At 45.5% G+C, this 27,783-nt stretch overlaps 1 protein-coding gene across 1 annotated transcript in view; it reads left to right on the top strand.

Moving 5' to 3' along the window:
• PKNOX2 (PBX/knotted 1 homeobox 2) overlaps positions 1–27,783 on the top strand; it is a 314,173-nt gene that overhangs the window by 39,797 nt on the left and 246,593 nt on the right. Inside the window, exon 2 of the mRNA XM_083161584.1 lies at positions 15,130–15,182. The gene's annotated coding sequence lies outside the window, so the exon portion shown is untranslated. The remainder of the gene's footprint in view (positions 1–15,129; positions 15,183–27,783) is intronic.

Here is a 27,783-nt window from a genome sequence, read left to right as displayed (position 1 = left end):
ACAGTCCATAATGCCCACCACTGTGCCCATACATTATTGTGTCAGCAACAGTCCATAATGCCCACCACTGCGCCCATACATTATTGTGTCAGCAACAGTCCATAATGCCCGCCATTGCATCCATACATTGTGTCAGCAACAGTCCATAATTCCCGCCACTGCACCCATACATTATTGTGTGCGCAACAGTCCATAATGTGCCCACCACGGCGCCCATACATTATTGTGTCAGCAACAGTCCATAATGTGCCCACCACTGCGCCCATACATTATTGTCAGCTACAGTCCATAATGCGCCCACCACTGCGCCCATACATTATTGTCAGCTACAGTCCATAATGCCCACCACTGCGCCCATACATTATTGTGTCAGCAACAGTCCATAATGACCGCCATTGCGTCCATACATTGTGTCAGCAACAGTCCATAATTCCCGCCACTGTGCCCATACATTATTGTGTCAGCAACAGTCCATAATGCCAGAGGAAAAAAAAAATTCCTCTGGCAACAAAACTTGATTAATTAAAACTTGAACAGCCTGAGGTGACTATTAATAGTTTGGAAACCTCTGATATAAGGTACCAACTTGAAAATGTCACTGTTTGCGGGACAAGATGGTGGCATCGCAGAGTGGCAGTGATTAGTGCAGGAAGGAAGGAGATGGGCAATAAAATATATACACAAAAGGGGGCACATGCCACATGCATTAAAATGGCTACACCAGTGGTTCCCAAACTTTTTGGAATCGCGGCGCCCTAGAGCATCAAAATATTTTCAAGGCCAAATGCTTCTTAACGAGAAATTCAGATTTTTTTTCAATGAAGTGCATTGTGTGTATGTGTCACAGTTATCTGGTGAGGGACAGGATTTGCTTCGGTTTGTCCACATATACTATGATTGGCAGCCACAAGCACTGGCTTTGCCTGGTACATTGACCATAAATAATATGAATTGATCTTGGTCCACCAACCCAAGGCACCCCTGCAAGTGTCCTGAGGCACCCCAGGCACACAGTTTGGGAACCACTGGGCTACACAATATCTATGAGTGATTGCTTAGTCATCAGATCTAATGAGAAACCTGAGGCATGAGGCTCTGCATGCCTCAGTGACGTCACTAGGACTGCATAAATGAATAGGTTCTTCCAGCCCAATGGTCATAACTAAATACCAAAGGTGTCACTACTATAACCAAATAGGGACCAGGGCTGTAAGTAGCCCATGCCAGGGGGGGGGCTGTAAGTAGCCCATGCCAGGGGGGGGCTGTAAGTAACCCATGCCAGGGGGGGGGCTGTAAGTAACCCATGCCAGGGGGGGGGCTGTAAGAAACCCATGCCAGGGGGGGGGCTGTAAGTAACCCATGCCAGGGGGGGGCTGTAAGTAACCCATGCCAGGGGGGGGCTGTAAGTAACCCATGCCAGGGGGGGGCTGTAAGTAACCCATGCCAGGGGGGGGCTGTAAGTAACCCATGCCAGGGGGGGGGCTGTAAGTAACCCATGCCAGGGGGGGGGCTGTAAGTAACCCATGCCAGGGGGGGGCTGTAAGTAACCCATGCCAGGGGGGGGGCTGTAAGTAACCCATGCCAGGGGGGGCTGTAAGTAACCCATGCCAGGGTTGTGTATGACCCACGCCATGGAGGGAAGTCCAGTACTTACTAATAACAGCGGTTCAAACAGCTTCAAACACGCCGGCCGGGCCCTCCGTCTCTCTGTTACCATGGTAACCGCCAATGTGGCCCTCTCATGCAGTGACAGGCAGCCGGAGCGACCGATCAAAACGCAGAAAAGAATAGGATCATCAGAGCGCGGGACAACATGGTCCAATTGGAACGCTCCAGGCAAAAGAAGGCGGACCTTCCTAGATGGCAACGGCGGGACGGGCAGGGTGTGAGGTGATGGCTCAGCCTCATAGTACTACTGGGGTTTCGCGGACACACTGCCGACATGTTTGTTGGGGCAGAGATATTAGGGTGACTTTGTGGGGTTATTCAAGGGCATTTCCCTTAGAACACATTAAATCCCATTAATCAATGTAATCCTCCAATATGTGACATATATACTGTATATAAAAAAATCATTCCCTTGTGGGGGGACCTACCCCCAATATCCATGGTCAGTGCTGAATTGTATTTATTAAATCAGGGTTACCTACCTGACCCTCTCCCTCAGGGACACAATGCTCTGTTCCTGGGCTTCCCTGGTAATGTAGGATTGCAGCACCTGTGGTGACACCTTTCTTATCAGTTACCTAGCTCCCCACAGGTGCTGGCAATCCTACATTATCCATACCTCCCAGCATGCCCCTCTCCAGGAGGACACAATGCTATGTTCCTGGGCTTCCCTGGTAATGTATGATTGCCAGCACCTGTGGTGACACCTTTCTTATCAGTTACCTAGCTCCCCACAGGTGCTGGTACTCATACATTATCCATACCTCCCAGCATGCCCCTCTCCATGAGGGACACAATGCTCTGTTCCTGGGCTTCCCTGGTAATGTATGATTGCCATCACCTGTGGTGACACCTTTCTTATCAGTTACCTAGCTCCCTACAGGTGCTGGCAATCCTACATTATCCATACCTCCCAGCATGCCCCTCTCCAGGAGGACACAGTGCTCTGTTCCTGTACTTCCCTGGTAATGTAGGATTGCCATCACCTGTGGTGACACCTTTCTTATCACTGACCTAGTTCCCACAGGTGCTGGCAATCCTACATTACCAGGGAAGCCCAGGAGCAGAGCATGTTCTCCCTGAAGGAGGGGGTCAGGTAGGTAACCCTGCCTTATTTCAGTCTGGGAATCTTTGGTTTTTAGTGCACACTGGGACCAGTTCTCACCCTTAGGGCTTTTAATAATTATATTGAGTTCAAGTATTTAAAATGCAGAGAAGCTTGGAGTATTTAGCGTCAGTAGGCATGAGATGCTGGGTATTGTAGTGCTCCTGGACCTGCGGGGACAGAATCCCATGGGACTGACGCCTATGTGCCGTGCGGCAAGTGAGTAACAGGAAATATTCCCATTATGATCTCTCCATATTTACTGCTGAATTCTGGTTTATAATCTGCCCACATTTTGTTTTTTTTCTTTCTCAATTTTCGGTACTTGTTTCCTAGCACAGCGCCCACGTATGGCATTGTATTCAATTTTAAATTGTATAGCATTGTTTATGGTATACAATGCAATGTGATGCGATTTTAAATTGTCTAAGCACCCTAATGGGTTTTTTCAATGTTAACTGGTCCCCCTATACGATTTTTAATTGTATAAGCACCTTAATAGGTACACATCCTCCGACCTTTTCATACCCCCACTATCCACGTCGGCGTGGAGTTGATTTTATATAGTGTGGCGAGCCACCGATCCCGAAGCGTGGCAAACGGACACGCATTACTTCACATGTATTCCGCGTCCCCTCGCTGCGCTCGCCACGCTTTGGGCTCGGTGGCTCACTGCGCTCGCCACACTATATAAAGTCCACTCCACGCCGACATGGATAGTGGGGGTATGAAAAGGTCGGAGGACGCGTACCGCCGCCCCTCGTAGGCTCGCTGCGCTCGCCACGCTACGGGTGTGCGTTGATAGTACGGGTGGTGTGGGGGTGCTTTTAACATTAAAACCACCCATTAGGGTGCTTATACAATTTAAAATCGTATACCATTGTATATGCCATACAATGGCATACAATTCAATGGTGTACAATTTAAAATTGTATAACATCGGCTAATATCGCATCGTATGCCTTATGGTATGGTATGCGATGGGCGCCGTGCTAGGAAACAAGTTTCTTCTTCTATTGAAACATCACAGATCCGTATAATATAAGCACAGTGTGTACAGATGTGAGTAGTTGACATATTGACATATCAGAGTACACATAACCATATCCCTGTGCATCAGCAATCTGTCTAACAAAAGTCTCTCTCTCTCTCTATATATATATATAGAGAACTTGTAGTTTGGCACTCTCGGAAAACAGGTCAGCCTGCCAGGGTGCCTTCACTATACATGGATATAGATACTGTAATCCCAAGGTTACCCTCCGGAAAGATGAGCGGCACTCGCTGGACTTGATAAACGTTTTTAAATGGTGCAGAAAAAGTTGTCACATATAGTCAACGTTTCAAGGCATACAAGCCTTTTTCTCAAGACGGACAAGGATAAAGTGCAAAGTGATTGTGCAAAAAGAATAACAAGAATACCTGTCTGTGCCGACCTTATATGCCAGAGGTGCACTCGTGTAGCCGCAGTTCCCCGGGACCAGTGCGCCCCACTTCCGGGGGAGTATCCCAGCATCGGAGTCCCCGTGACGTCAGGCCGCACCTCCGTAGGTGGGCGGTGATCTGCTTACGTCTCCTACTGGACTCACAACCCGTCTGGGTTGCACACACCGGGGGATTTCAAGCTGTGAATACAATAAGACCAATGAACTTACATTGGAAAAAATGTGAAAAAAACGTTAAAGACATGTGTTAAAAAAAACTGGCATGTAGGGTACGGCACACAGTGCAGAAAGTGTTGTAATATGCATATAAATGTGAAGACATAAAGTCAAGGAGGCAGAAGTGCCAGTGGTCATACCTAATGTAGCATATCAATTCAGCTTTATATCGTAAAACAGCTTTATATGGTAAAATAGCGCATGGGGCCATTGGTTACGTATTTAAAACCAGGTTCACTAAATGGACCAGTAATACACCTAGAATAGGGGATGCTAGATCACATAAACGCACCCCACGAGATCTTTTCATTTAGCCCGTTGGGAGCTAAAGTATTCAGCTTAAAAATCCATTCGGATTCCCTTTGAGTTAATAGTTTGTGTCGATCTCCACCGCGAGCGAGGGGAGGGATGTGATCGATAATCTTACATTTAAAGTGCGATAATGAGTGGCGAAATTCCTTAAAATGTTTAGCCACCGGCTGGTCTATGTCTTTCCCTTCAAGGGCAAACTTGATGGCTGACCGATGTGCTGCCATTCTTTCCCTAAGGGTCCTAATTGTTTGTCCTACATAATACTTCCCGCACGGGCAAATAATAATGTAAATAATAAATTGGCTTTTACATGACAGCACATGTTTGATTTTAAATTGTTTCCCTGTATGGGGATGTTTAACCGTATGTCCTGCCTCTAAAAAGCTACAGGTGGTGCATCCTGAACAACGATAGCAGCCGGGTTTTTTGGTCCTAACATTGAATAGGGTGGGTTGACGTTTGGTGTCGACATTCGTTTTCACAATCATGTCCTTGATATTACGATCTCTGCGATAGCTGGGCAGGATTTTTTTATTTTGGAACACCGGTAATGATTTGTCACTAGTTACTATCGGCCAGAAAGCTTGGAGAGCTCTTGGTAAGCAAATGCTGGATGGAGAGAAAGTTGTTACAAAAGGGATTTTATTCTCTATTTTATTTTTATTGACTGAAGGGTTTAATAAGTTAGTTCTGGGTGTCTTCATCACCTCTGTCTTTTGTTTTTTAAGTGCAGTAAGTTTGTATCCCCTATCAGCAAATTTATTAACCATGGTATCTAGGGCCGGCTCTAACTCAGTAGAGTCACTGGTTATGCGAGCCACTCTGATTAACTGGGATTTTGGAAGTCCCTTTTTCAGGGCAGGAGGGTGATTGCTGCTAGAATGCAGTAATGTATTGCGATCTGTAGTCTTTTGGAACACATTGGTCCTTAATATGCCCGCTGTTTTAGAAATAGCCACATCCAGGTAATTAACCTGTGATTGGCTAGCCGTAAATGTAAACTTAATTGGATTATTTAAGGCATTAATGTTATTGATAACAGTAGTTAAATGTTCCAATGTTCCCGACCACACAATCAATAAATCATCTATATATCTAGTGTATAGAATGATGTTGTCATATATACTGCTGTCCTGGAAAAAGAAGTCATTTTCCATCTCAAACATATAGATGTTTGCCAATGAGGGAGACACGTTCGATCCCATCGAACATCCAGTCAGTTGAATAAAGAATTCAGTGTTATGAATAAAATAATTCCTGGACAAGGTATATTCAAGAAGTTGCAAAAACAAGTCGATGTCCAATTTGTCAAATCTGACCCGAAATAGGAAATTTCTCATAGCAGATAACGCCTGTGAATGAGGAATGACGGTATATAAGTTGGATACGTCAAGCGTACATAGAACGGTGTTATCAGTGAGATTCTGCAGTTGGTTCAATTTGATCAATAACTGTGTAGTGTCTTTTAAGTAGTGAGGTTGCTCCATGATGTAGGGTTGCAGCAAACAGTCCAAAAACTTCGAGATGGCTTGGGTCAGAGATCCCCTGGCGGATATGATGGGTCTGCCAGGGGGATTGACTGGATCTTTGTGCAATTTTGGTATTGTGTATATCACAGGAATAATCGGAAATGGTTGTATCAGCGTGTCCAACACTTTCTTGCTGATTTGACCCTGACGAAATGCCTCCAGCAGATAGGGGATACAAACTTACTGCACTTAAAAAACAAAAGACAGAGGTGATGAAGACACCCAGAACTAACTTATTAAACCCTTCAGTCAATAAAAATAAAATAGAGAATAAAATCCCTTTTGTAACAACTTTCTCTCCATCCAGCATTTGCTTACCAAGAGCTCTCCAAGCTTTCTGGCCGATAGTAACTAGTGACAAATCATTACCGGTGTTCCAAAATAAAAAAATCCTGCCCAGCTATCGCAAAGATCGTAATATCAAGGACATGATTGTGAAAACGAATGTCGACACCAAACGTCAACCCACCCTATTCAATGTTAGGACCAAAAAACCCGGCTGCTATCGTTGTTCAGGATGCACCACCTGTAGCTTTTTAGAGGCAGGACATACGGTTAAACATCCCCATACAGGGAAACAATTTAAAATCAAACATGTGCTGTCATGTAAAAGCCAATTTATTATTTACATTATTATTTGCCCGTGCGGGAAGTATTATGTAGGACAAACAATTAGGACCCTTAGGGAAAGAATGGCAGCACATCGGTCAGCCATCAAGTTTGCCCTTGAAGGGAAAGACATAGACCAGCCGGTGGCTAAACATTTTAAGGAATTTCGCCACTCATTATCGCACTTTAAATGTAAGATTATCGATCACATCCCTCCCCTCGCTCGCGGTGGAGATCGACACAAACTATTAACTCAAAGGGAATCCGAATGGATTTTTAAGCTGAATACTTTAGCTCCCAACGGGCTAAATGAAAAGATCTCGTGGGGTGCGTTTATGTGATCTAGCATCCCCTATTCTAGGTGTATTACTGGTCCATTTAGTGAACCTGGTTTTAAATACGTAACCAATGGCCCCATGCGCTATTTTACCATATAAAGCTGTTTTACGATATAAAGCTGAATTGATATGCTACATTAGGTATGACCACTGGCACTTCTGCCTCCTTGACTTTATGTCTTCACATTTATATGCATATTACAACACTTTCTGCACTGTGTGCCGTACCCTACATGCCAGTTTTTTTTTAACACATGTCTTTAACGTTTTTTTCACATTTTTTCCAATGTAAGTTCATTGGTCTTATTGTATTCACAGCTTGAAATCCCCCGGTGTGTGCAACCCAGACGGGTTGTGAGTCCAGTAGGAGACGTAAGCAGATCACCGCCCACCTACGGAGGTGCGGCCTGACGTCACGGGGACTCCGATGCTGGGATACTCCCCCGGAAGTGGGGCGCACTGGTCCCGGGGAACTGCGGCTACACGAGTGCACCTCTGGCATATAAGGTCGGCACAGACAGGTATTCTTGTTATTCTTTTTGCACAATCACTTTGCACTTTATCCTTGTCCGTCTTGAGAAAAAGGCTTGTATGCCTTGAAACGTTGACTATATGTGACAACTTTTTCTGCACCATTTAAAAACGTTTATCAAGTCCAGCGAGTGCCGCTCATCTTTCCGGAGGGTAACCTTGGGATTACAGTATCTATATATATATATATATATTATATACAGAAAAATATGCAATAAGAAGGGTCTGAGCCCATTCACTGTCATGCTTAAGGGAGCCCAGAGTCAGTAAATAAGATGGGGGGGGGGGTGTTCGTACCATAGTAAGCTGGCCACATTTAATACCATTTATCCTGATGACTGCATCCTTCTTGTGGGCGGACATATACACATTTACACCCCTTTCATAGCGCAGGTCAAGCTGCAGTGTGTGAAAGTACCAAAGTCAATAAACCGGGTCAAGCAATCCCGTAATTCTACCTGGGTTAAACTTGGGTCGCCCTGTGTATACCCCGAGTTGTAGCGCACATGCAAGTTTCTGAAATATCGGCCCTTTTGTCTGATCAAAAAAATCGCATAGTGTGTACATAGCATAACTGATTCACCTGTGCTCAAGTGGGGCTATCCTGAAAACCTGGACGGTCGGTGTGCCTTAAAGGCCATTTTGATAACCCCTGGTTTACAGCATTGGGATAAGTGAGGGAGAAAAGCTATGGCTGCAGCCATTTATGATCATTATTACATACTAGTAAAGCTGTGTACACACAATTCCTTTTAGATTTAGATTTTCTATTAGATCTGGCATTAGATCTTCACATTCAATTTGGAATTAGATCTGTACTTTTGCATTAGATATCGATTTCGATTTACATTCATGGTACATTGTACACATTCGATTTACTGGCTGCACAGTCTATTTTTCTTTTAGATTTTGAGAAAATAGGAGCGCGCATTTGATTTTGCTTCTATCGAATCGAAAACAGGGAAAAATCGAAGTGTGTGTACACAGCTTTAGCACGCTCGAAGAGAAAGCTAGTCTGCGACCTCTGTTTGTGCATGTGTGAGAAAGATATATAGTTTCCCTCTCTGCCAGCAGCTGGCAGTGTTTCAGAGACTCACAGACACTACACATATCTATAGATGATAAATGATTCTATTCCACAGTATACAGACTTCTGAACCATAAACATATAGGGTGAGATTTAATAGGATGAGAGATTCAGAAAGTGAGAGATTTGGTAAGAAATCTCCAGGTTTTTTTTAAAGCGGCAATCATTTACATTTCAAAATTAAACTGGTTTTGCAGTGTAAATGATTGCCGCTTTAAAAAAACATGGAGATTTCTTACCAAATCTCTCACTTTCTGAATCTCTCATCCTATTAAATTTCACCCATAGCCTTTCTGATACTGATCCAACTCTAACTTGTAATGATGAAAGTTCTTCTTGTAGTACTGTACATCGCTGTTCTCCCCCCCCCGACCAGCGCGGCGCTGGAAGCGGACTACACCCGTATGTGTTTCTAATTTACCTCCGTGCATTATTAGTTTGTAGTGTGCGCTAATTATTTTAATCACTGCAAGATTTTCATTATTCCACGTTAATGGATTCCGAGAGATAAATCGGCCACTTAGTTTTGTCTATTAGATGTAAACTAGCTCTGTCCTAAAATCTAAATACTCTTTTGAGACTAAGGAAATAAAAGCACGTTCTGAAGGCAGAGGATTTGGAAGCGGCAGTCGCATGGAGAAGTACTAGAACCGGTAACGCATTTGTTTGATCTTTATGTTGTGAAGGCGCTAGGGGGTATTTAATCTATGCTGATGGTAGGTGTCTGAAAACCCCTACCTTACGCAGTGTTGGTCAAGCCCTGTGGTATATCCGGATGCCCAAACCAATTAGCCTCCGTCACTGCCCAGCCTAGGCTGATTGGACCTAGATTATGGTACACGTACGGATGACCAGAATAAGGATGCCAGCAATCCCAACAGGGGTGCCCCCCCCCCCGATTGAGTACTTCTCCGTCCCATACCGGTGGCTATAGCAATGGTTACTGTTTTGTGCTTTATATTTACCTGGTTGATCCCCAATGCATTCCCTTGCACCATGCTGGTGGGTGTGATAACGGACTGGCTGGCTTTACTGTCTGCAAAGTGCTTTGTTCTTTGCTGCGTAAGGGAAAGTCCATTCTTAATAATGACCCCTCCTTGCTGCGCTATTAAGCACATTAGTGGAATGGTTATGACCTTTAAAAATGCTCCAGTCAGATGATGTGCAATCTGACTCCTGATCACTCCTTTATCATGACAAGGACACAGACCGATGCGTTGCTGGGCTTCATCCGACTCGCAGTAACGGGGGAAATAGGATTGTGGCCTGACACTAGCTGTGAGGCCCCGGAAATAAGCCTGTGGGGGGAATGAACCGACATGAGTTTTTTTAGTTGCATAAATATGGCTTTGTCGACGTAGGTCGTCATGGTATTAGTGTACCCTTCCCCTTGCATGGATTGTTGCTTCGGGCAACCTATTATATTCCTCCTCCATGTCCACTGGAATGGTAAAGTGTGAACAAGACCTTTTATGGGAAAACCTCATGTTGTATTTGCGCAGTGGGCAATTATCGATACACTGCCAATGCATCTGGGCACAATGCGCATCTACATCGCCCTCCTGTTCATCTTTGCCAGGTGATTGTCAGGATAGCGGCTTTGGGCGGGTGGTAACTGGCCGTTTAATGGCAGTTGGATGGTTGAGCGTCTAATGAAGGGTTTTGGCCATTTTCACTCCGCTCTAAATTCTTTGCTAGCCGTACACAGCCCATTCGTACAGCGGGCAGGGTATCACTACAGCGGGCGGTGACTACCTGATCACTGGCCGCTGCTGTGCAATCAGGTCTGAATCAGGCCTAAGTGTAGGACCAAACCGCACACAAGTTTCAGCAAACTGATGAGGGCCCCGTAATTATTTTGTGTTTGCCATATAGCGCCAATAGAATATTAATGGTGCCTATTGTACGTATTTCTCTTTCAGTACATTCTGTAACTTGTTTGTGCATTAAGGATCAGTGTTACACCTCATTGCTGCAGTCGTACCAAACAGCCTTTTTCGGTGTGCAGGATACTGTGGTTCATTTCTACCACTCGGTGCTCTGCAGTGGTGGCTCGTACCTTCTTGGGGGAGGGGGTCTGCCTCTGGCTGCAGCTGCCGCGGGGGTACTGCGATGCAGGCACCCCCTCCCCCTGTCGAAGCTGCCACCTCCTCCTCCCGGTCTCTGGCGCCTGTGCTATGATGACAGGTGCTGGGACTGGCACTTGCTTCGGCAACAGCCCACAGGAAGGAATTATGGTCCCGGCATCTGTACAATACAAATGACAGGCACCGGGACCAGAGCGTGCGCAGTACCTATATAGGTACATGTACAATAGCTGATTTTGCACAGCAGCCCGCAGAAAGGCGTCCCGGAGGGAGGGAACACCTCCCAATGGGACTGCCTTGGTGACTGGCAGGTCGGACTTCCAATTGGAAGTCACTGCCAGTCACAGTGAAGCCACTGCAGTCTCACAGACTGCATCTGGCTTCACTACAGTGGCGGTTTTTACCTGGGCGGGGCTGAAGCCCTGCAGCCGATATGTAAAACCCGCCACTGATGCTCTGTGTCCAAACTGTCCCTAATCAAGGACCCTTAAACATGGGCTGGCTGTGACACCTACTTAGTGTCGGCGAATGACCCGGGCATGCATGTGCATCACATTGACCAATACCAAACTAGTGCAGCAGGCTCCCATTGGTCACGGTTGTGCATTTCTCGTATACCTGGCCCACAGACGCTTCCAGCTCCACCTCTGTAGTAGGCATGGTCGTCGGTTGCCGATGATGACCATCAATAGTTTTACCTATCGATGGTCATTCATTTTCTTTGACTGACTGGGCTGTAGGCCAATCATAATGTGGGGGGAGGGATTCAGGGTGTCAGGGGCAGAGCTGTTCTCCCTGTCCTGGCACACTGGTAAAAAATATATATATTCGGTTCTGCTGTACCAAGGATGGAAGCAAACCATCTGGTTCTCCCCCATCGATGGCAAAAGTCATTTGCCATAAACCATCGATTATTTTGAGTCCTTGATGGTCGATGTCCGCCCCTACTCTGTAGCCGCTAGGGGATGCTAAGTAGTATGTATTCTGTAGCCTAATACATACGTAGACGATTTACATCTGGAAATAAAATACTAGCAATATAATCCAGACCATTTTTCTCCGAGAGTTTGGGAACTGGTATTTAGTGGGTATAATTCCTTCCAATGCATCATTAATTTTGCTTTATAGCCGTCCGGATGGCCGTTACACTTTCTCTCCTTTTGTTAATGCCTTTTCCCATTTGGTTTTTACAATTAACAAAACACTTTTTTTTTTTTGTGAAGTCCATTTTCAGTGGGGAGCAGGGGCGGTGCGTTACAGTGGTAGTAATGGGGCAGAAAGCACAGTGCACGGAGGGAAGCGGTCAGGACGCTCCGCTGGTCACAAGCGTGCAGTCTACGGCAAGTTATCACAGTGTATCCAGTAACAAATGTACAAATCCATCTGTTTTCCTTAACAGCTGAAAGAAATGGATTATATACTCATGTAATGCGGTTTCCTTTCTTCTGTCTCTCTGTTTTAACCAGGTCCATTGTTAATCATTCAGTTCTGCTGCAATAAGTACAGTTGTAATCTGGGGAAATTAACTTGGTAGCGGGGTGCATTGGTTCAGTGCTTAATTAGGGTCACACACTGCTTTTTGGTAAATAAATGGAATGGTGCTTCGGTCAGAATAAATGACCAGCAGTCTGCAAGGTGTGATAGCGGCCAGGCCACAGTGTAATTACCGACATAAAGGGACATTCACACCTGATCGATGTTGTGCGAATTGCTATGTGGACCGATTATCGAACAACTCTGCATGGGCATGGATCATAGCACATAGGTCGAACAACCACACAAATCTGGGAATATTCTGATCACTAGCCATTCACAAGTTGATGTACAGGTAACCGCCGTTTGTGGGTGTCACCCGGACGTTCTCTCGGAGTATTAGGAATACGCAAGCGTGCCTGCCTTGTTGGCTTCATGTCTGTGACGTCAGCTCCGGCCTCCATAGCCTGTTTCTATCCTACAACTAGAGTAGGTTCTGGGTATTGCACAGACTGTACCGATGGTGAGCGAGTTGCGAATGGATTTGCTCGCTAGCTGCAGGTCGACGTGATCTTCGCAAGCCTTTTGCAGACTTGCACAGGGAAGGTTTTCGCGTGTCGGCAGCGTGTAGGCAGAGCGACTATGTGCATACACATGAAAAGCTGTCCGCTAGTCTGGTAATACCAGCAGATGAGCAGCGGCCTGCGATGATGTGGGAGCGCCATAAGTGCTCATCGCCGTATAATACATACTGGACGGTTTTGAGGTGAAAGCAGCTGAAATGGCCCAGTGTGTACGGGCCTTTATGGTTCTGAGTATTTAGACTTAATGATGTTTATTGTAATACATTGCTGTAATGGTTCCGTATGCCCTGTGTGTATGTGTGTAACGTGCATTAGTTTGGCTCTGCCCTAGTGCTGTCAGGTTCTTCATATACGTTTCAGTGTTTCTGCTGATGGATCAGATGTGGGACTGATGACAGACATATGATATGAATTACATTACACATGACCCCGTCTCCAGGACACGGCAGGTCAGAGCTATGTACTCTAGGCACCTGCCAGGCCCCACACACAAACCACTGCACCATTTAACTCTTCATATCAAGACGCCCTCTGAATAGGGGTGCTGATACCATAGAGACCGGTGACATTGTGTCACCGTCTACGTTTTTGTGTGTCTTGTTTCCCAAAAAATGCAATGTGAGTAGGACGCACCAGGATGCTCCGCTGATTAAACACTTGTTTATCTGTGTGCGACTGAGTCTGTAGCTGCATCAGAAGTGGTATGCTCTGTTCCACGCCGCGTTCAGTTGTGCTCCGTATACAGGCGCATTCACACTTAGATATACAATGTCGTGCATCAAATTATTCAGCACAGTCTTCAGGTGTGTTCTAGATGCATTGTGGTGTTCTAGATGCATTGTGTTGTTCTAGATGCATTGTGTTGCAGCCAAGATGCATTTCAGGCTTAAAAAGTTGCTGCGAAGACAGCTGGCACTATCGGAGTCGCCCGGCACCTGGCATGTCTCCCATGGCATATTGAGGCTAGTTACAAGAGCACACGTGTACCTGTGGGGGAGAGAAGCCAGGTTATGTGTTGCTACATACACTTCATCTGAGCATTAGTGCTGGTGTGGATGGGGCTGTCAGCAGGGGGTATCTGCAGCTGTACCATATACACTGTATATCCAGTCATTACAATGATCTGTCAGTAAGTTACTGCAAGCTGCCGGCTGGAATGGTGTCTTGCTGATATCTTACACAGCCGTAGCTATGATTCACCGGTTAGTAATATCATTACTGCTGACATTGCATTAGCGGGGGGAGATCTGAAGGAGTTGGCTAATTATGCTTTGTCTCTTCCCATGCAGGGGCAAACGCAGGATTTTCAGAAGGGGGTTTCCAGAGGGGCGGAGCAAAGCACGGAAATGGACACTTAGGTGACCCAGTATATGCTTTGATGTCCCGCGGGTGGTAGGGGTTATTATATCAACCGCTCAGCATGTAGGGCCTGGATCAGTAATTTCCACTAATTACCCCTTTACTGCACAGATGGTGGGAGATGAGGTGGGAGAAGGGGGCATTGGGCTGAATGAAGGGGTCCTGATAAATAACTTCCAGGGTGGTAGAGGATGTTTAATACGCAGAGGAGGGGTGTATAGTGGAGTGGGCTTGTTATTCATAATTTTCTGGTGGGAGGACAACTTGCTTGACTGCAGATATCTCCAGTTCCCGGAAATAGATTTCTTAGATTTCTTAGATTTTAATAGAATTAAAAACTAGAGAATCCCACCTACCAAATTGGGGACTAGGGGATCAGAGTTCAGGCGGCAGAGCAATCTGCCAACAAGTAAATAAAACTACATACCAGGTGTGTGTAGCTGGAGCAGTAACCAGCTGCTGGAAGGCTGATATCTCTAGTTCTGGGAACAGTAGAGACAAGCTACTAGTGTCCCTCAAAGGGGGAGAGTCCCAGCTTTTGGAATATATCCTCAGAAAAACTCTATGTCAGACAGAACCTGAAATATCTGACTGGGAAGAGCAATTAACAGGCTTGGATGGGGACCACTGCTTTGAAGTCAGATATCTCCGGTTCCCAAGGTCCGATTTTAAAAATTCTTGTACTCATGGAAAGAGGGGACCCTCAGCTTTCAGCCTAGGGCCCTTAGACTCCTGGGGGGGTTTCTGGGTACTCGGAAACCCCCCGTGCGTGCGCTACTGCCATAGATGACCGGACTTTCCAGCCACGGAGCAATGTACACTGAGCAGTTCTGAGCACTGTAAGTCAACGACATCTATGTCACCTTATTACCGCAATGTTATTATACCATTGTTACAGTGTATCTGATATCTGTAGGCAATCCGAGAGCAAGATCATGGCCCAATCACTGACGTACCCGATCTGCCTTCTGATAGGACAGGGTGGATGACGTCGGACAGGCAGGGTATGTCCGTTATTGGATAGACCAAGATCTGTCTCTGCTTTAGAGCAACAGAATGTGTTTGTGATTGGTCTAGAAACTACAAAATGATTCTTCCAGATTATTGACAAATGCAATGTGTGAACTTGTTTCATATGTGAATTTGACACTTTTTCCCCTCATCTGTTTGATCAGAGAATCTCTGTTCTGTGCTGTTGGAGGACCCAGCTCCTTCCCTTATATAATGCTCTTTGGCATCTTGTTGCTTACACCACAGCCTAGCGCGTACTGTAACTATAGTAATAACAATCTATGCAACCGCTAATGGGCCCTGTCACATTGGAACTATGTGTACTTAGATCATAGATCCATAATACGGTTTAATGCTACTTCTAAAACAATGAAGGTAAAATGATGGAAAGTGCTCTGACCTGTCCACTATACCCCAAAGAGAATATCCTGGGGTCATTTATGTCCTTTTTGTCAATATCTCTCCAGAACAGAGCGAATGTCGACTATTCCATTCCTACATGGTTACCATTGTTCACATGAGGGTGTGTGTATGATATCACCCCAGCATACTATTTATACCCTTTGCACCACATAACACCAGATGTCTGACGCTAATTTCCTGCTTTGTACTGTTCCACCAACGTTACTACGTTTTCCTGTGTTGTGCCAGTTTTCCTGTGTTGTGCCAGTTTTCCTGTGTTGTGCCAGTTTTCCTGTGTTGTGCCAGTTTTCCTGTGTTGTGCCAGTTTTCCTGTGTTGTGCCAGTTTTCCTGTGTTGTGCCAGTTTTCCTGTGTTGTGCCAGTTTTCCTGTGTTCTGCCATTTGAGCCTCAGTTTTGCATCTTAGGTTTTTAATAACGTACTAGGCACTTAGGGGTAAATTTACCAACATGGGAGTTCTACTGCAGATGGGATGTTGCCCATAGCAACCAATCATATTCTACCTCTTATTTATCACAAATCTATATCTTAGGGGGGTATTCAATATCCCCCAGGACCTATTCAATCCTGGCCATTTCCAGCCGGTACTCGTAGCTGCAGATTCAACTATTTGGTACTTATGTATTATCTGGGCTCCCATGTTAAATGCACCCCATTTTTTCATACCCCTACTATCCAACTACGCATGGAGTTAATTTTATATAGTGTGGCGAGCGCAGCGAGCCACCGTGCCCGAAGCGTGGCGAGGTCTCATAAGAAAAATGGGAGCCCAGATATTACATAAGTACCAACTATTTTAATAGCCGAAACTGCATTGTCAGAAACGGGCGCTAAATTGTCGAGTTTGCCTCTGAAATGTTTTCAAAAGTCAGAAGAACTGTAACAAAAACATTGAATATGTCAAATTCGATCTATTCTAGGCAAAAACTGTCGGAAATATTGTCAGGGATTGAATACACTCCTTAGGATTAGTGATTTGGCAAAGCTAAATCTTGGGTGCGGTATATGGGGCTATCTGGCATATTTTGACGGTTAGTGTAGTGCCAGCGTTTCTGCTCTGACTCAAAAGTGATGAGCAGAATGTTTGGAAAGTGGCCAGTTTGGGCACCCAAATGGCACTTTTCACACCGCACCCATAAGAATTTAGCCGTTTCACATACACGGCGCAATAAAACAGACATTTCAATATTGCTCCCGCTGTCTCCTTACTTTAGATGGGGTTTAACATTCTTTGCCTTGTTTTGGTGATAACTGTGCCTCGCTGTGCCCTGCAGAACATCTCAGGTGGTTTGTAAAAGGTGACATGCAGGTTTATGTTCTCATATCTAGGTTTCAGTTTTTTGCAAAAGCGAGTGTTAGATCATTTTCGTGTGATTTTTGAGCAGCGAGTGAGCCCTACCGATCTTACGCAGTATAAACCTCTCAGGTCTCCAAGCCACAGGGAGATGTGGCACCATGGCAGCTAGTATATCATATTTCCTTCTTGACCTTTTACAGTATATTATATACTAGGTGATTCATCGCGCCCTACGGGCGCTCTTCACACTGTCCCCTTAATTTGTGAACGTTTGTATATGAGAAATATGGTTAGAATTGTATGAAAGATGCCTGTATTGCAACTTGAGTTATAGGTGAAATGTGTTAAATAGAGAGCATATGATTTGGAAGGGGTGTGTATTGTTTTGTTTAATTAAAAAGCAGTTGTTTAGGTGTGTGTGTGTGTATGTGTGTGCGTGCAATAGTATAGTAGGGTGTTTTTGGGTCAGTGGCTCCCCACTGGCAGAGGTCACAACACAGGAAAATAGGAGGCTTGGTAGTGATAGGGGTGTGTGGGCATACGGGGGGCCAAAGAAGAGGGTGGGGGACACTGTGCAGCTTCTGCCAGTGGGTGAGGGTCCAGCCTGGCAGTACAGGACGGTGGCCCTGAGTCAGTGTCTCTTCCTACTGGGTGGGAGTTAGGGTGCAGGAGGCTGGGCTATGAGGCATGATAGGGGCATGATAGGGGCATGTGGGCAACAGTGTCAGCGACTCCCCAGTAGTGGAAGTTACGGTTCAGGAGAGCAGGAAGCTGGGTTGTGATAGGGGTGTGTGGGCATACGGGGGGGTGCCGCGAATTGCGGGAGGGGGGGGGGCGCGGTGGGTTGCCGCGAATCATAGGAGGTGGGGAAGGGGGTAGCCGCGAATCGTGGGAGGTCGCGGGGGTGTGTGCAGTGAACTGCGGGAGTGGGGGGTTGCTGGGGGGCGTGTGCCGCGAATCGTGGGAGGGGGGGCGCGGGGGTTTGCAGCGAATCGCAGGGTCGGGTGTTGCCGCGAATTGTGGGGGGGGGGGGGTCGCGGGGGGTGCCACGAATTGCTGGAGGGGGGGGGGGGGGTGCCGCAATTCGCAACAAGAAAAAATCAACACAGAAAGGTCAACACATGTAAATGTTGACATAAGTGTGGCACTTCATTGGTGTCCATGTCGACACATGAGAATGAATATGAAAACATTCAAAAATTGAAAAATAAATCTTCAAAACCGTTAACCCTTTTTTCATTGTCGACCATAGCCATGTAGGTGTTTTGCATGTGCCATTTAATCCTGGGGTTGCCGTGAACCGGGGGGGGGGGGAGGTGGGGGGTGTCCGCGAATCGCGGGGGGTGGGTTCCGCGAATCGAGGCTTCCCAGGGAGGCGGGGTTGCCGCAAATTGCGGGGGGGCGGGGTTTGACACGAATTGCGGGAGGGGGGTTTGCCGCGAATCATGGGAGGGAGGATGCCACGAATCGCTCGCGGGTGGGGGGGGGGCTTGTGCCTCGCATCTCGGGATGGGGGGTCGCGGGGGTGTGCCGCGAATCGCGGGGGGGGGGTGCTGTGAGTGGCGCGGGGAGGGGGGTGGTTTACTGCGAATTGTGGGAGGGGGTCGCTCATCTTGTGGCTTTGGAGTAGGTTTCTGTGTAACATGGGGAGGCAGAGGGTGTCTGGCACTGTGGGCTCACTGGGCTGGTTCTCTGTCATGTGAGTCAGAGGCTCCACCCAGCGTTACAGACACACTCACACACTTTGAGTGACAGATGTTGCCAAATATATAAGAGATGGTGCCACAGGCCATAGCATCCCGCTTAATAATACTGTATGGATAAAGGAAACTACAACCATTATTTAAAACAAAAAAAAAACATTAGCAGATTTTTATTTTATATTTTAACATTTTTTTCTCTAATTATAGAAATGCAGAAATATTACAATTATTTGTTTTGTTATTTTTTTTATTTCAAATATACAAAACATATATATAAATAAACACATCAACAATAAAACATTAACAAAGAAGTGCAAAGTTATCATAAAAAAAATACAAAATCTGGGATTGCGAGATGCACACACATGTCTACAAAGCCAGTGACCAGTGGCGTAACTACTGTAAGGCAGCAACAGCAGCCGCTTGGGGGAGCAAGCAGCAGCAGGGTCTGTGTGGGCGCCGGCACCCGCACAACGCACTGACATGCTGCTGCCATCTCTGCATGGCAGAGATGACAATTCCCCCACTGATTCAAATGACTGTACACAGAGCCGACTATTGGCTACTGTGTACAGGATGGGCGTGCTGGGGCGGCCTGGGATGCATTGAAGCCAAGGGAAGCAGCAGTGTCTGCTGGTCTCTCTTCCTCTCTCCTGCTTCAGCTTCTCATTTATGCGTGTGACGTCATCACGTCACACGCTGGGGAAACATGCTTGAGAGGGGCCTGAAGGGGGGGGGGGGTGCCACAAGCTTTTTGGCAGGGAGGAGCAAAAGTTATAGTTACGCCACTGCCAGCGTCCCAAACTAACTTTTCTTCTTTGAAACATTGGTGCTATCAGCATGCAGACGGCGAGGTGGGGGGTTGGGTTTGTGGACTAGGACTCTCCGAAGGAATACAGGCACGATAACCATCTTTGCGTAAATGTGTGCTGACCTATAATCTGTTCTGCAGACAATATGAACACGCCTGTGAGGACATCCTGTGCAGTTTATAGTACTCAGTGCCTCTTGTGTGGAGTTACTGTATATATTACAAGTAAGCCCGCTCGAAGCAAAAGCTAATCTGCTACCTTGTGATTGCCTCTGTGTTTGTGCATGTGTGAGAGAGAAAGAAATGTAGTTTCACTCGCTGCCAACAGATGGCAGTGTTACAGTGACAAATTGACGCTATACATATATAGATCATACTGTATATTTCATGATTTCTGCTTCTAAATTATAGAAACTTTTCACACGGGTGAGATGTTATTCCCATCTATGATAATGGTATGTTCATTAACCTTTCCACTTGTAGGATTACTGTAATCAGAAGACTTTTTTTTCCTTTGGTCCACATGGAAAAGCAAAGTTTAATTATCATATGTAGTGATCATCCTACCACCCTGCTTCTTCCAAAACTGTGTAACTGTGAAACACAGAGGTGTTGCTCTCTACTGTGGTGCTGCTAGCACATGTGGGTCTGTATTACAGCATCAATATGCAGACAGGACTGTGCTAGAAGCAGCACAGCAGAGAGTGACACCCCAGGCAGTAAAGAGGAACTACACAGGTTTTGAAAGATACAGGGTGCTAGACTGAACACTAATATATCAGTTACTAAAGCAGCTATCAGCTGGTGGTAAGGTCAGAGGCTGTTGCTGTAGGGACTACTGACTGAGGTGGCCATCAGCTTGTGGTAAGGTCAGCGGCTGTTGCTGTAGGGACTACAGATTGAGGTGGCCAGCAGCTTGTGGTAAGGTCAGCAGCTGTTGCTGTAGGGACTGCAGATTGAGGTGGCCAGCAGCTTGTGGTAAGGTCAGTAGCTGTTGCTGTTGGGACTACTGATTGAGGTGGCCATCAGCTTGTGGTAAGGTCAGCAGCTGTTGCTGTAGGGACTGCAGATTGAGGTGGCCAGCAGCTGGTGGTAAGGTCAGAGGCTGTTGCTGTAAGGACTACTGATTGAGGTGGCCATCAGCTTGTGGTAAGGTCAGCAGCTGTTGCTGTAGGGACTGCAGGTTGAGGTGGCCAGCAGCTTGTGGTAAGGTCAGCAGCTGTTGCTGTAGGGACTTCAGATTGAGGTGGCCATCCGCTTGTGGTAAGGTCAGCAGCTGTTGCTGTAGGGACTGCAGATTGAGGTGGCCATCAGCTTGTGGTAAGGTCAGAGGCTGTTGCTGTAGGGACTGCAGATTGAGGTGGCCATCAGCTTGTGGTAAGGTCAGAGGCTGTTGCTGTAGGGACTGCAGATTGAGGTGGCCATCAGCTTGTGGTAAGGTCAGCAGCTGTTGCTGTAGGGACTGCAGATTGAGGTGGCCATCAGCTTGTGGTAAGGTCAGAGGCTGTTGCTGTAGGGACTGCAGATTGAGGTGGCCATCAGCTTGTGGTAAGGTCAGTAGCTGTTGCTGTAGGGACTGCAGATTGAGGTGGCCAGCAGCTTGTGGTAAGGTCAGTAGCTGTTGCTGTAGGGACTGCAGATTGAGGTGGCCAGCAGCTTGTGGTAAGGTCAGTAGCTGTTGCTGTAGGGACTGCAGATTGAGGTGGCCAGCAGCTTGTGGTAAGGTCAGTAACTGTGATTTTCAAATGGTTTGTTATCAGTGCATGGTATTTGCCTAAAGGTAACGGACTGTACCTTAGATTGATATGTACCAGGGGACAATTTTCAAGGCAAGACATCGTAGTGGCCACATGGGCCGGCGCCCAGGGAGAGTCTTTATACATAATTAGGTTGTGATTGTCCTTCAGTTTGGCAAGGGTCCCAGACCTCTCCTGTCATACAATATGGGCAAGCTACTGTTCTCCTTGAAGGAGGGTGTCCAGACAAGACTCTAGTTACTTTCGTCAACCGTGGCTTTTACTATGACCTCAGCACTTGAAGAAACACTGGAATCCCAGCTGCAGAAGTTCTTACAGGCCCCCGCAGGTGGACATCTAGAAAAGGGACAACCCACATGTGTATGTTCTTTGTGAACTACATTTATGAGAGAGCCTTCTCTAGCCATTTAGCTACAGTATAAAGTTCACTTTTTATTTTTGCAGTTTGCCTGAAGTCTGGCTGTACTGGCAAGATGTGCACCTGTGAGTAATACTTACACCCACACCAATGCAGTGATACTTCAGTCACTGTGTGGGCGGCCGGTGCAGCTGGAACACTGATAAAAACGTCTTCGCTAACAGACGGAGATCTACGTAAAATATAATTATTTATTCTCTGTCATGTGACATCACCCGAGTGTCATGGGGTCCTTCCTGGCTGGCTTGCACAGATTACACAGATGATGGGAATTTGAATGCACAGAATACACATCCTGTGTTCTTGTTTGGATTATATTAGTCCCCTGCACTGATTTACACCCAAGTTACCTGCAACATTTCGTTATACTTTTGGAGGGTGAGTATAGTTACCTGACCCATGTGTGGATTTACTCCTTGGGGGTTCTGGCATTGGTATTTTTACCACAAGTCCTCCGTATTTATCCCAAATTTTTGTGTAGATCAAGGAGACACCTGAGCACTGTTAGAGCGCTCTAGTATTGAATGTCTAGGATAACTCCACATGAAGGCAATGAATGGTCACCAGGACTGGCAATAAACCAATGGTGGATGTGCCCCGCTCACGGTTATAGTAGTACAATAATAACATGGAACGGAAAGTACCCTCTGTTTCGGGGGCGCAAGATCCTACTGTATGTATATTAAAACTGGGGTAACGTCTACCCCAGTTCCAATCTCTAATGGGGCACGGCAGGGTATATCCTGTCCCCATTCATCTTTGCCCTCACAATAGAACACCTTGCGTCAGGAATACGTGCTAATCCCTATATAAAGGGTATTCAAACAGAACATAACCTATTTGTGTAGGCCAAGGATGGGGAACCTTTGGCTCACAGTTGTTGTTGAACTACACATCCCAGCATGCCATGCTACAGTTTTGCTTTTTGGCCATGCTAAAACCTATTGCAGGGCATGCTGGGATATTTAGTTCAACAACATCTGGGAGTCAAAGGTTCCTCATCATCCCTGGTGTAGGCGGTACAATATGACTGACGGAATGTTTTTACATATATTGTGGAATTGTTCAAAATTAGCCCCCCTATTGAAGGAACTTAGTGCTCTGGCTAATTCCATCCATTCCTTTGAGTCCTAAATATTTTCTTCTATCAGTAGGTGCCCCCGAGGTATCGCATCATCACAATAATTTACCCATATGGTTTTAGCGGCCAGATGTGTCATGGCCAGTGTTCCCTCTAAGCTGTGCGCGTGTGCGCGCGCACACAACTCGCCAAGCATGCGCACAGACATTACAACAGAGCGCACAAAGCAGCAGTGGTCCCCTTTTTGCAGTTGTGGACTAAATTAATGCGTGTTTCACCCAATAACTACATTGTGTGCTGTGTTTTGAATGTTTAAATGTTTTGATAGTTTAATATCACGTTGTTTTCCAGTTATATATAGAAGTGACGCACAAAAATAAAAATTTCCTTCCAAAGTTGCACAGCCAAAATCTTTTGCCGCACGCAGCCTTCGTAAAATTAGAGGGAACATTGGTCATGGCCTCTGCCTGGAAGCCAACCAAGGCACCTACTGTGGGTGAAATCATTGCCAAAATATGGCATTTCCATTCTATGGAATGTCACCAGCCTATTCAAAAGATCTTCCGGAAAGTTCTTCAAGGTCTGGGAACCATGAACTTCCTATTTCCAGGCTGCACTTAATTATTATTCTATTTATTTGACACCATGCTAGATAGCCCAGCCATTTAGTTATGGATCTGACCAGTTGTTACCCCTCTTCCCCTTCCCCCCCTCTATTTTTTTTGGATCTTCTCTCCCTTTTTTCTTGATTCTTTTCTTTTTCTACTTCGGTGAGAATATGCCTTCATAGTGTGTGTTCTCAATAGATGACCTTTGTAATAGGCACTATTCCACTTTACTTATTGTTCTATTATTGTTTATTGTTTATTGTTTGACAATAACATTTGGACCTCTATGTATTGTAGGTCATTTTGGTGACGTCTCTCACCTTACTTAAAAAAAATATATATATATATATATATATATATATATATATATATATATATATATATATATATATATATATATATATATTTCCCCAAAAAACCTGTATTGTTTAATAATATTATGCTGCTTTCAGACCGCAAAACTGTCTTTGACCAGGTATTTTGAAACATTTCTAAAAACGGGTCTGCCAGCTAATACCCCTTTCACACCGCATGTCTTTAAATGGTATTTCCATGCAGTTTTTGTTTCTTCACAACACTGAACCCGTTTTAACCTATAGAAAACAGTGGATGAAAAAAAAACGGGTCTGAAACTTGTAGGACCCTGCTTTATTACCGTTTAGAAATACCAGTTCAATAAAACCGGTAAATTCACCTTTCAGACTGCACAAATTACTGTTTTAAAATGGTAAAATAACGGGTAAAAAGTGCGGTCTGAAAGAAGCATTAATGATAAATGCAGATAAAATAAAGATAAAAGATTCTTGTTATTGGTTTGCAGCCTAAATATTGTATGAAACTGTTTTATCGGATTTAAACCTCCGTTATGCTTTTGTTGTGTATGAAGTTGCTCTTTTGTGGAGGCGGATCTGAGCGCATAAAGCTGGCGGCGGGAATGTACTTGATGATGAGGATGACGATGATGACTGCAAAACCAAATTTAAAGAACTGACCCCTCCCTCTCCCAAACTTCTTTCTTACTTCCATCTATCCGACGTTCTCACACTCCGTGGATGCTACATTAGGTCTGTGGGTGGCTGTACACACGAGTTGTATTGTATTATTGTATGGATAAGGTTCTGTAACGGTGAAGGCCCCGGGGTTGGTCAGATCCTAGAGTCTGCTTTCCCCAGGTGAGTACAGTGTGTAACTTGGCTTTATACAGCACCGAACCTACTATGCCCTGGCCCAAGCAGAAAGGCTTGTTGTCCTAATTCACATTGCTACATTGCTATGTGCCCTAAATGGGAAGTTACATGATTTAGCTTCGTACAGAACCTGCCTACGGTTTTATTTTGTTTTTTATTGTACTTCAGTATTTTAGTAACTTTGTCACAGCAAAATATGGAATCAGTTGTTCATCCGTGTGCAAGAATCATTATTATTACAGCAGCAGTATTTTGTCTTATATTCTTGAGCCGGAGACACAAGAATACACTATATTTTTGGATTTTAGTACTGAAAAGGGTCACCCAATCAACAAAGCAACAATTGAATAGCTCAGAAAGGCACCATCTACTGGCTGCCGGTGCAATAACAATTGAATCACCCCCTAATCTAGTTCTAGATGTACTTTATAGGGCATGAATTATGCTGGTTTTGCCAAATTAAGATATATATAATAGGGTGTGATTTCAGCCTGATCTGGGCAATTTAACCCTTTGAGTGCCAAAATCTCTGAGAGATGTGCAAAATATCCCCTAAAAACGCCGGCGTCGCTCGCATTCTTTATCTAAATTCCAAAAAAAAAAAGTGTAAAAAATAAATAAATAAAGTATAATTTTTTTTTGAAAATAATTGTTTGCTTGCCAATTTTCCCAAGCTATTTTGACAAACTCAAAGGGTTAAGCGTGTATGTATGTATGTATATTGTAAGCTTGCAGCAAGGCCCTCCAAGTCTGTCTGTTGTTACCCAGTTTGTTTTATCACTGTTTACTATTGTAAAGCGCAACGGAATCTGCTGCACTATATAAGACGCTGTAACGGAATCTGCTGCGCTATATAAGATGCTGTAACGGAATCTGCTACGCTATATAAGACGCTGTAACGGAATCTGCTGCGCTATATAAGACGCTGTAACGGAATCTGCTGCGCTATATAAGATGCTGTAATGGAATCTGCTGCGCTATATAAGACGCTGTAACGGAATCTGCTGCGCTATATAAGACGCTGTAACGGAATCTGCTGCGCTATATAAGATGCTGTAACGGAATCTGCTGCGCTATATAAGACGCTGTAACGGAATCTGCTGCGCTATATAAGACGCTGTAACGGAATCTGCTGCGCTATATAAGATGCTGTAACGGAATCTGCTGCGCTATATAAGACGCTGTAACGGAATCTGCTGCGCTATATAAGATGCTGTAACGGAATCTGCTGCGCTATATAAGACGCTGTAACGGAATCTGCTGCGCTATATAAGACGCTGTAACGGAATCTGCTGCGCTATATAAGACGCTGTAACGGAATCTGCTGCGCTATATAAGACGCTGTAACGGAATCTGCTGCGCTATATAAGACGCTGTAACGGAATCTGCTGCGCTATATAAGACGCTGTAACGGAATCTGCTGCGCTATATAAGACGCTGTAACGGAATCTGCTGCGCTATATAAGACGCTGTAACGGAATCTGCTGCGCTATATAAGACGCTGTAACGGAATCTGCTGCGCTATATAAGACGCTGTAACGGAATCTGCTGCGCTATATAAGACGCTGTAACGGAATCTGCTGCGCTATATAAGACGCTGTAACGGAATCTGCTGCGCTATATAAGACGCTGTAACGGAATCTGCTGCGCTATATAAGACGCTGTAACGGAATCTGCTGCGCTATATAAGACGCTGTAACGGAATCTGCTGCGCTATATAAGACGCTGTAACGGAATCTGCTGCGCTATATAAGACGCTGTAACGGAATCTGCTGCGCTATATAAGACGCTGTAACGGAATCTGCTGCGCTATATAAGACGCTGTAACGGAATCTGCTGCGCTATATAAGACGCTGTAACGGAATCTGCTGCGCTATATAAGACGCTGTAACGGAATCTGCTGCGCTATATAAGACGCTGTAACGGAATCTGCTGCGCTATATAAGACGCTGTAACGGAATCTGCTGCGCTATATAAGACGCTGTAACGGAATCTGCTGCGCTATATAAGACGCTGTAACGGAATCTGCTGCGCTATATAAGACGCTGTAACGGAATCTGCTGCGCTATATAAGACGCTGTAACGGAATCTGCTGCGCTATATAAGACGCTGTAACGGAATCTGCTGCGCTATATAAGACGCTGTAACGGAATCTGCTGCGCTATATAAGACGCTGTAACGGAATCTGCTGCGCTATATAAGACGCTGTAACGGAATCTGCTGCGCTATATAAGACGCTGTAATGGAATCTGCTGCGCTATATACAGTAAGACGCTGTAACGGAATCTGCTGCGCTATATACAGTAAGACGCTGTAACGGAATCTGCTGCGCTATATACAGTAAGACGCTGTAACGGAATCTGCTGCGCTATATAAGACGCTGTAACGGAATCTGCTGCGCTATATAAGACGCTGTAACGGAATCTGCTGCGCTATATAAGACGCTGTAACGGAATCTGCTGCGCTATATAAGACGCTGTAACGGAATCTGCTGCGCTATATAAGACGCTGTAACGGAATCTGCTGCGCTATATAAGACGCTGTAACGGAATCTGCTGCGCTATATAAGACGCTGTAACGGAATCTGCTGCGCTATATAAGACGCTGTAACGGAATCTGCTGCGCTATATAAGACGCTGTAACGGAATCTGCTGCGCTATATAAGACGCTGTAACGGAATCTGCTGCGCTATATAAGACGCTGTAACGGAATCTGCTGCGCTATATAAGACGCTGTAACGGAATCTGCTGCGCTATATAAGACGCTGTAACGGAATCTGCTGCGCTATATAAGACGCTGTAACGGAATCTGCTGCGCTATATAAGACGCTGTAACGGAATCTGCTGCGCTATATAAGACGCTGAAACGGAATCTGCTGCGCTATATAAGACGCTGAAACGGAATCTGCTGCGCTATATATGACGCTGAAACGGAATCTGCTGCGCTATATAAGACGCTGAAACGGAATCTGCTGCGCTATATAAGACGCTGTAACGGAATCTGCTGCGCTATATAAGACGCTGTAACGGAATCTGCTGCGCTATATAAGACGCTGTAACGGAATCTGCTGCGCTATATAAGACGCTGTAACGGAATCTGCTGCGCTATATAAGACGCTGTAACGGAATCTGCTGCGCTATATAAGA

The sequence above is a fragment of the Crinia signifera genome, chromosome 19 (assembly GCF_055691185.1).
Source record: "Crinia signifera chromosome 19, ASM5569118v1, whole genome shotgun sequence".
Classification (NCBI taxonomy): domain Eukaryota; kingdom Metazoa; phylum Chordata; class Amphibia; order Anura; family Myobatrachidae; genus Crinia; species Crinia signifera.
The sequence above is the reverse complement of the archived record's forward strand: the minus strand, read 5'-3'. Positions and strand labels throughout refer to the sequence as shown.